Below are 8,059 nucleotides of genomic sequence, written 5' to 3'. Positions count from 1 at the left end.
CAGGCGTACATGGCGGGGGGAGGGCCCCAACAGAAAATGGCCCCGAGTTCTAACTTCCAAGGCCATTTAAAGTCCACACTATCCAATTATGGAATGCAAACTAATTTATTTTTACTTATAATCTAATAACTAATTATTCATGATCTGCACTGCGGGTTTTTTGAACCAATACCAGAACACCCAGATTTGTGAAGAAGGAGGAAAGAAGAACAAACCCACACCCAAAATCCTCCATCTTGTTACTAAATCCCATAAACCTAATTTTTCTACATCTCTACATATTCTACCCAGTGATATAACTTTAATTACACAGCAACAACCTCAGTGTTACCACACAATTTGGGAAACCTTTCCCAAGGCCTCATGTCAAATGCAGTGTGCTTCTGAGGATCATTGCCTGTCAGCACTGAAAGACTGAAATTCTCTGAACTCAGGATTCCAACAGTTCCTTCACTGAGAAGGGGTTCCACCATTCCAGGGACGAACACACGTGCAGGCCATTCATGTCTAGTTCTTTCTCCTCAGGGTCTTTGCATAGGCAAATGACTCATCAGCTTTTTCCAGTGTATTTCCCCTAAATTTAGAGACTATTTCAGATGGGTCTCTGAGCACCCTGGTCTAGTGGAAGGTGTCTGTACCCATGGCAGAGGGGTTGGAGCAGGGGTTTTAAGGTCCCTTCCAACCCAAACCATTCTGTGATTCCATGATTATAAGCCTTAGAGGATTTGCAGGAGGGAAAATCAGGTATTCAGACATGTTCTCCCAGGGTATCTGGAGAGAAGGCCAAAGTCCTAAGCAGAATCCTAGCTTGTAGCTACAAATTGTAACAGATGTGCTCTTTTCTCTGATGATTCAGCAATGATAAAATCACTTCTTTACATCATATTACCGCAGATACCAGGTTTGCAGTTAATATTCAATAGTGTTTAGTATGCTTGCCTTTTTTCCTTAGTTTTTATTCAATTCCAAACTCTAGTAATGCTCCTAAATTGCAGTTCACATATGGAACAGTGAACATGGCACATCTTCATTTAGCAGAAGCAACACCTTTGTAACACATACACATTTTGAAGGCTTTTCAGACTCATTTACTTGTCTTGCTTCAATGCTGCTGCTTCAACAAGTAAATGATTACTAATTTTAAAATGTTCATAATTTCCAGCTTACTGCTAACTGCAATTAATAATGATGACTAATCACCAGGTAATCAGATTTGACTACTTCAGTAGAAACATTTCATAAGGTTCAATAGCTTGTTCATAACACATTTTGCTGACTCTTGGGAAAATGAAATCAAATTAAGTGGAGACAACCCCTGTAGTAGTGCTAGGTTTAGTTTAGCGAGCTGCAGCTTTCCCTGAGAGCTCAGCGGAGCTGCTCAGGGCAGTGCGACCATGGTTGCCCTCCCGCAGTCCATTTTGGACGGCTCCGCGGTTTTGCTCCGGCAGCTGTCAGCCTTACAACCAGTGATGGTGAAGGAGGTGAGAAGGGTCTTTCCATGGGGGTTTAAGAGGATCTTTTAACAGTCGCATCTTGTCCCAGCGACCCCCAGAGGCAGAGAGACCTCATGATCCGGGCGCAGGGGGGTTTTGTCAGGGGCTCAGGGGCGGTCCCTGGGCGGAGGTGGGGTACAGGAACCAATAGTGAGAACCTGAGGGAGCGGCCAGGGCTAGAGCAGGGGAAAGTGGGGGAGCAATATGGGATTAAAAAAGCAGTGAGTAAACAGATCACCACAAACCCCCTTTAAAATTTAATTGGGTATTCATAAGAAGTGCTTACAAGTGTTACATCCTCTGCTCCTCACAGTGGCAGGGCAGCAGTTTGTTAGGCTGAGTGTGTACTACTGCACTAACTAGTTTATATTGCATGCTTGAAAATACTTATCATGAAGGAATGAGTTTTCAAATTTACACAGAATGGGTGATCAGTTTTGGTCTAAAATGAAGTGAAAAGAAGTAAAAGAATTTGCTGCAAACAAACAAATTCCACCAGCAATACATAAACGTAAGTAGAGCATGCCTCTCAGAAGTTGATTATAGGGAACAAAATCACAACCCACATCAAGGTGTGTGTCATTTCTGAAGTAAGCAGTGGATATTGGCAGGTGGAAAAGAAGTTTACCTGGGCTGGAGTTGTGCAGGCAGTTGACTTTTTGTTCTCTTTCTGAAGAAGGGAAAATGCTCGACAGAAGTATATTACTTGACCTAAGGTTTAATGCTGTATTTTTCTCTTTTTAAAGATTTCTTAACCTGATTTTAATAAAGTACAAGCCAATTTTGAAGTCAAGCTGTCACTTCTAAACCTGTGAAAAGTCCAAAACGTTCACAATTAATATTCTTAGGTAAAACAATTCTCTGAATGTGCATATTCAGATAGTAGGAAAGTTTTCAGTTTTCAGGTTTTATATTAATCTCTGGAAAGCTTATCCAATTCTATAATGGAGTGTAGTGCTAATGAAGAGACACTGCTTAAAACGAGGACAAAAAATTAGTCATATTGACTGTGATTGCAGGTTGTCATCCCCTCCCACTGGAGTTTTAACCAGCAAAAATTATTATTAAAGCAGCATTTAAAAAGCAACAGAAAATGTTTAGGTGAAGCGAATATTTGACCCAAAAGTTACATTTGTTTTTCTGATATTTGCACCAGAACAATCTTTGGTGTTAATCAGGGAAAGTAACAGAAGGCTGTGGGGCCTGCCTGATGGTTGGTAGTTGTGATTTAAACTAAGAATGTTTCATGAGTTATTCAGGAAACAATTGAATTGGTCATATGATATAGACAATATCCAATAACTTAGCACTTTGAGAAAATGGAAATTGCTGATAGGTAAATTCTGAGCAGAGAAAGTGTACAGCTGGTTATTTTGTTGCATGGCAGTGTCTCAAAACTACACCATGAGTAATTTCAGAAGTATTTTAAACCAAGTAGTCTTTATTTTAATGGGAAGTAATCTATTTATTAACTGTTTCAATTTGGTTTTGGTTTTGTTGGTTTTTTTTTTTACTAAAATGACAAAGATATCTTGCAGATATTTTTATAGGATACTGAGAAAAACTAGAAATTCTCATACATCTAGATTGTGGGAATGACTCCTGATTCACTGACTGAGCTTGCAAAGGAACAGAGACTTTAAAAACTATACTTTCACCCTGATGCTTTACGAACTCAACTTTAAACCTCAGGCAGGTATGCAAGGAAGTTTACATGCAACAACTACATGCACAAACAGCTTTTCACCTTGTTCAGCTGCTGAAATGCTCTGCCCTGTATCTTTCCCACACTCTGTGTTAGCAGGTGTTGCTTTTTGGTTTAATGTATCTGTAGCAAGTGCCTGCTGCTTCACTAGCAATTGTGTTTTTCAGTTCTTAAATACATAAATTAAATCCTTGTATGTTGGCCATCAAGCACTCTGGTCAGGAATAAAAGATGCAGATTGTTTATTGAACGGCTGTGGGTGTAGGAAGTGGTGAGAGTCCCATATTCTCTCACCTGGCTTTAAAGCTTTGAAGCATTTTATTCAATGTTACTGTAATGCCTCATGTGCCGATAGACCCCAGATCCCAGGAGTCCTCATCTAGGTTTTTGCTGCTAGCTGTACTCATTTGTTGAAGCATTTTGATGTATTTCCTCTCCTGAGGAATTGTTCTGCTCTGCAGAAGTTCCTTTTCATCCTCCACCTCCTGAAGGACTTGTGAAGAAATCAACAAATTTATTTCAGCCTCTTTCTTGAGATTCTGCAAGTACAGTGTCAAATGCATGGCTGAATGAGAGGAGTTGGTCCTTCAGAAGGCTGCAGTGCAGAGGCTCTCAGGGAAGCTGGGTGGTGGTGCAGTCAGACTTTAAATGCTAACATCTAAGTAACAGGCAGAAATCAAGAGAGTGAATAAGCAGTTTTCAACCTGGCTAAAGCAAGATTCCACAAAGCTTCTGTATTAGGACTAAGTATTATCAAACTTTATGGATGGTTTTGGAGCACTGATGAATAGTGAACTGGCAAAAATTGCCTGTGAAATGGCAAGGAACATAACTGAGCAGGGTGGAGTACTGTTGTGGTTTGACACTGGGCAAATGCTAGGCACCCATGAAAGCTGCTCACTCGCCTTCCCCTGCTGCAGCTGGGCAGAGGAGAGGAAAATTTAACGAAGGGTTCCTGAGTTAAGTAGCAGGAGAAAACACTCCAAGGGCAAAACAGGCTCAACTTAGAGATACAAAGTGAGTTTATTAATAAAAATTCAGAAGAGGATAAATAGATGTAAAATAAGCCCTTAAAGACACCTTTTCTTCCCCCATCCCCTCCCTCCTTTCCAACGACAGGGCATGGGGGTTTGGTCAGTTCATCACCCGAGATTTTCTTCCGCTTCTCAGGGAGAGGAGTCCTTCCCCTGTGACACTGTGGGGTCCCTCCCACAGGAGACAGTTCTCCCTGAACTTCTCCAGCGTGGCCCCAATCTCACGAGCACAGTCCTCCCAAAACTGCTGTAGCATGGGTCACTCTTTTTTTTGTTCCTACAAGGACGGGCTGCTCCAGCCTGGAAGCAAGGGCCCTCTCTCCACTGGGTCTCCCACTGGATCACAGCCACCTCCAGGCATCCACCTGCTCCGGCAGGGGCACGTCCCCCACAGGCTGCAGGTGGATCTCTGCATTCCCCATGGACCCATGGGCTGCAGGGGCACAGCGGCTTCACCATGGTCTGCACCACGGCCTGCAGAGGAACCTGGGCTCCGGCGCCTGGAGAATCTCCTCCCCCTCCTTCTTCACTGACCTTGGTGTCTCCATGTTGTTTTCCCTCACATGTTCTCACCTCCTCTTCTCTGGATGGAATAAAAATTGTGCAAAAACTACTTCTGTTTTAATTTCTTCTTAAATATGTTATCACACAGGTGTTACCATCATCTCTAATTGGCCCAGGCTTGGCCAGCAGGACGTCCATCTTCAGAACCATCAGGGATTGGCTCTCCTGGACACAGTGGAAGCTTCCAGCAGCTTCTCACAGAAGCCACCTCTGTGGCTCCCCTGCTACCAAAAAACAGGCCATGCAAAACCAACGCAAGTAGCAACATAAAGGTGGATGAAGTGTAGTGCTGGCAAATGCTGATCTGCCTCATGACAGATGGTTCAGTCAGCCCTTGTGTGTCATGTTTTGCTTGGGGCTGGTGAAATGTAAATCTAGAGAGTCCCGTTGTTGAGGGAGAGCATTCGAACAAGCTCACACAGCTGGAAATGAGATTTCACAGAATCATCCTGGTTGGAATATTCTCATGAGGTCATCTAGTTTACCCTCCTGCTCAAGAGGGTCAGCTGCAGCAGCTTGCCCAGAGCCATGTCCAGTTGCCTCTTGAGTATGTCCACAGATGAGATCTCCACAGCCTGCTGGGCAGCCTCTTTGACCACCCTCATATCTTGTGTTCAAATGAAATTTCACATTTCAGTTTTTGTCTACTGCCTCTTGTGCTGTCAGTGAGCATCCGCGAGAGGAATTCAGCTCCCTTTTCTTCATGTCTCTTGTTGAGTATTTCTATTTACTGCTAAGATCCCTCAAGATTTGACAGTCTCTTTCTGTGGAGTTGGTTTGCGGGAAAAATTCTCTCAAGGAAGATAAAATGGTGAAACTCAGTGGATCCTAATGTTACTTGGTGTGGAAAAGAAACAGGATTGTTCATGGGCTAGAACAGAGAACTGGAGACTGGATGGACCCATAATAAGAAGAGGATATGGATTTCCACAGACTGGAGAGGTCTTACAGGTACTCTGTCATGAGGAAGTAGAAATATCTGAACCTTCACAAAGAGGATATGTCAGGAGCAAGACCAGAAGGAGGTGAGGATCTCTTTGGGAAGGATGAGATTGTGTTTATTTTGGTTTCCTGTAAAGGGAGGGCTAATTTGGAGAAAGGCAGAATTTGAAGAGACTTTCTGCCTTGAGACCTACAGCTGGCAAATTAGTTGTGCAATAAGTGATCCAGTCTTGTAATGTTTAAGGTTGAATTTGCTCACAAAATCTGCCCTGAGATTGAAGAATGAAGGACAGAACCATTTTGTCCCATTTTTTTACGTAAACTTGCACAACTGGAGACAGATGAATCCTGAATTAGTTTGGAAGCATCGCAAATTCCCAGCCATGTACATATTGTATTACAAGAAAAACCAGCAATGTTGGCTTGGACCATTTGTAAAACAGCAAGGAAGACATTTACCTTAATTTGAGATGAGGATGTTGACTGTTTTTCATGATAGCACGATATCTGGAGTTCAAGGCTCTTGTTTTAATATATAGGCATGTAAGTCTGAATTAAGCACCAAAGACATAATGAAGTCTTTAATGTCTTATTGCCCACAGGCATTGAGTGGAATTATCTTAATTTGCACTTCACGTAAAATCAGTTTGTAAATAGGAAAATGGTGACAGAAACTGGCTTTAGAAAGTTACCAGTTTTACTGTGTTGAGTCACTTCTTCACTGTTTCAAAATAACATCAGAGTGGTACAGAACACTTGGACCTAGCAGACCATATCAGAGGCTGTTCTATTTTTATATTTTATTTTTAACCTCCTTTACTATTTATTGTGAAAAATACCAGGACACTGCTCCTAACTGACCACTATGTTAGGCATTTTCCTATTCTATTTACCATATTCAAAAGCCTTTTTTTTCTTAAACAGAGTTACCTTCAATGTGTATTTCTTAGGCCATTGTTAGTATGTTGCATTACCTTTACAGACATATAGAATAAGCAACTTAGTCAGAAGCTGCAACTAAATAAAACCCAGTGGCATTCAAGAATTCTGCTGGCCCTAAATCTTGGGAGACTTTGAACTGGTAGGTAGAAATTGAGAAGATTTATTTTCTCAGGCTTTCAGAAGTGTTCTGTGTTTGCTTCAGCTGGCACTTGAAGAAGATAGTGATGGCAGTCAGATGAAGTCCCAGGTGACTGGAAAAAGGGAAACATGGTACCAATCCTAGAAAAGGGTAGAAAGGACCTTGGGACCTACCAACCTGTCAGCCTCACCTCTGTGCCTGGGAAGATCATGGAACAGATCTTCCTGGAAGCTGCGCTAACGTACATGGAAACATGCCTTAAATCAAGAGGTGATCCAGGACATCCAGCTTAGCTTCACCAAGGGCAAGTCCTCCCTGACCAACCCAATGCCCTTCTATGATGGAGTGACTTTTCCACATCAGTGGAAAAGGGGAGGGCTATGGATGTCATTTATCTGGACTTCTGTAAAGCCTTTGACACAGTCTTCCACAACATCCTTCTCTCTAAGTTGGAGAGAGATGAATTCAATAGGTGGACTGTTTGGTGGATAAGGAATTCATTGGATGGTCATATCCAGTGGGTAGTGGCCAACTGCTCAAAGTCCCAATGGACATCCGGGACAAGTGGTGACAGTCAGAGGTTCGTATTGGGACCAGTGTTATTTAACATCTCCATTAATGGCACAGAGGGGTCAAGTGCACCCTCAGCAGATTTGCAGATGGCCCCAAGCTGAGTGGTACAGTTGACATTCCTGAAGGATGGGATGCCATCCAGAGGGACCTGGACAAGCTGGAGAAGTGGCTCATGGGAACCTCATGAGGTTTAACAAGACCAAGTGCTGGTGCTGCACCAGGTCAAAGCAAACCTTGGTATCAATCTAGGCTGGGGATGAACAGGTTGAGAACATCCCTGAGAGGACTTGGGGGTGCTGGTGGGTGAGAGGCTGGGCATGACCCAGCCATGCGCGCCCAGAGAGCCAAACGTGTCCTGGGCTGCATCCAAAGCAGCGCGTCCAGCAGGGCCAGGGAGGGGATTCTGCCCCTCTGCTCTGCTCTGCTGAGACCCCACCTGCAGTGCTGCATCCAGCTCTGGGGTCCCAGCACAGGAAGGACATGGAACTGCTAAAGCAAGTCCAGAGGGGAGGCTACCAAGTTGATGAGAGGGATGGAACGTCTCTTCTATGAGGAAAGAATTGGGATTGTTTAGCCAGGAAAGGAGAAGTCTTCAGGATGACCTAATTGGAGATTTCCAGTATCTGAAGGAAACCTACAGGAGAGATGGAGAGAGACATTTTACATG

This window comes from Corvus brachyrhynchos, unplaced genomic scaffold, assembly GCF_000691975.1.
Source record: "Corvus brachyrhynchos isolate BGI_N302 unplaced genomic scaffold, ASM69197v1 scaffold310, whole genome shotgun sequence".
Classification (NCBI taxonomy): domain Eukaryota; kingdom Metazoa; phylum Chordata; class Aves; order Passeriformes; family Corvidae; genus Corvus; species Corvus brachyrhynchos.
The sequence above is the reverse complement of the archived record's forward strand: the minus strand, read 5'-3'. Positions refer to the sequence as shown.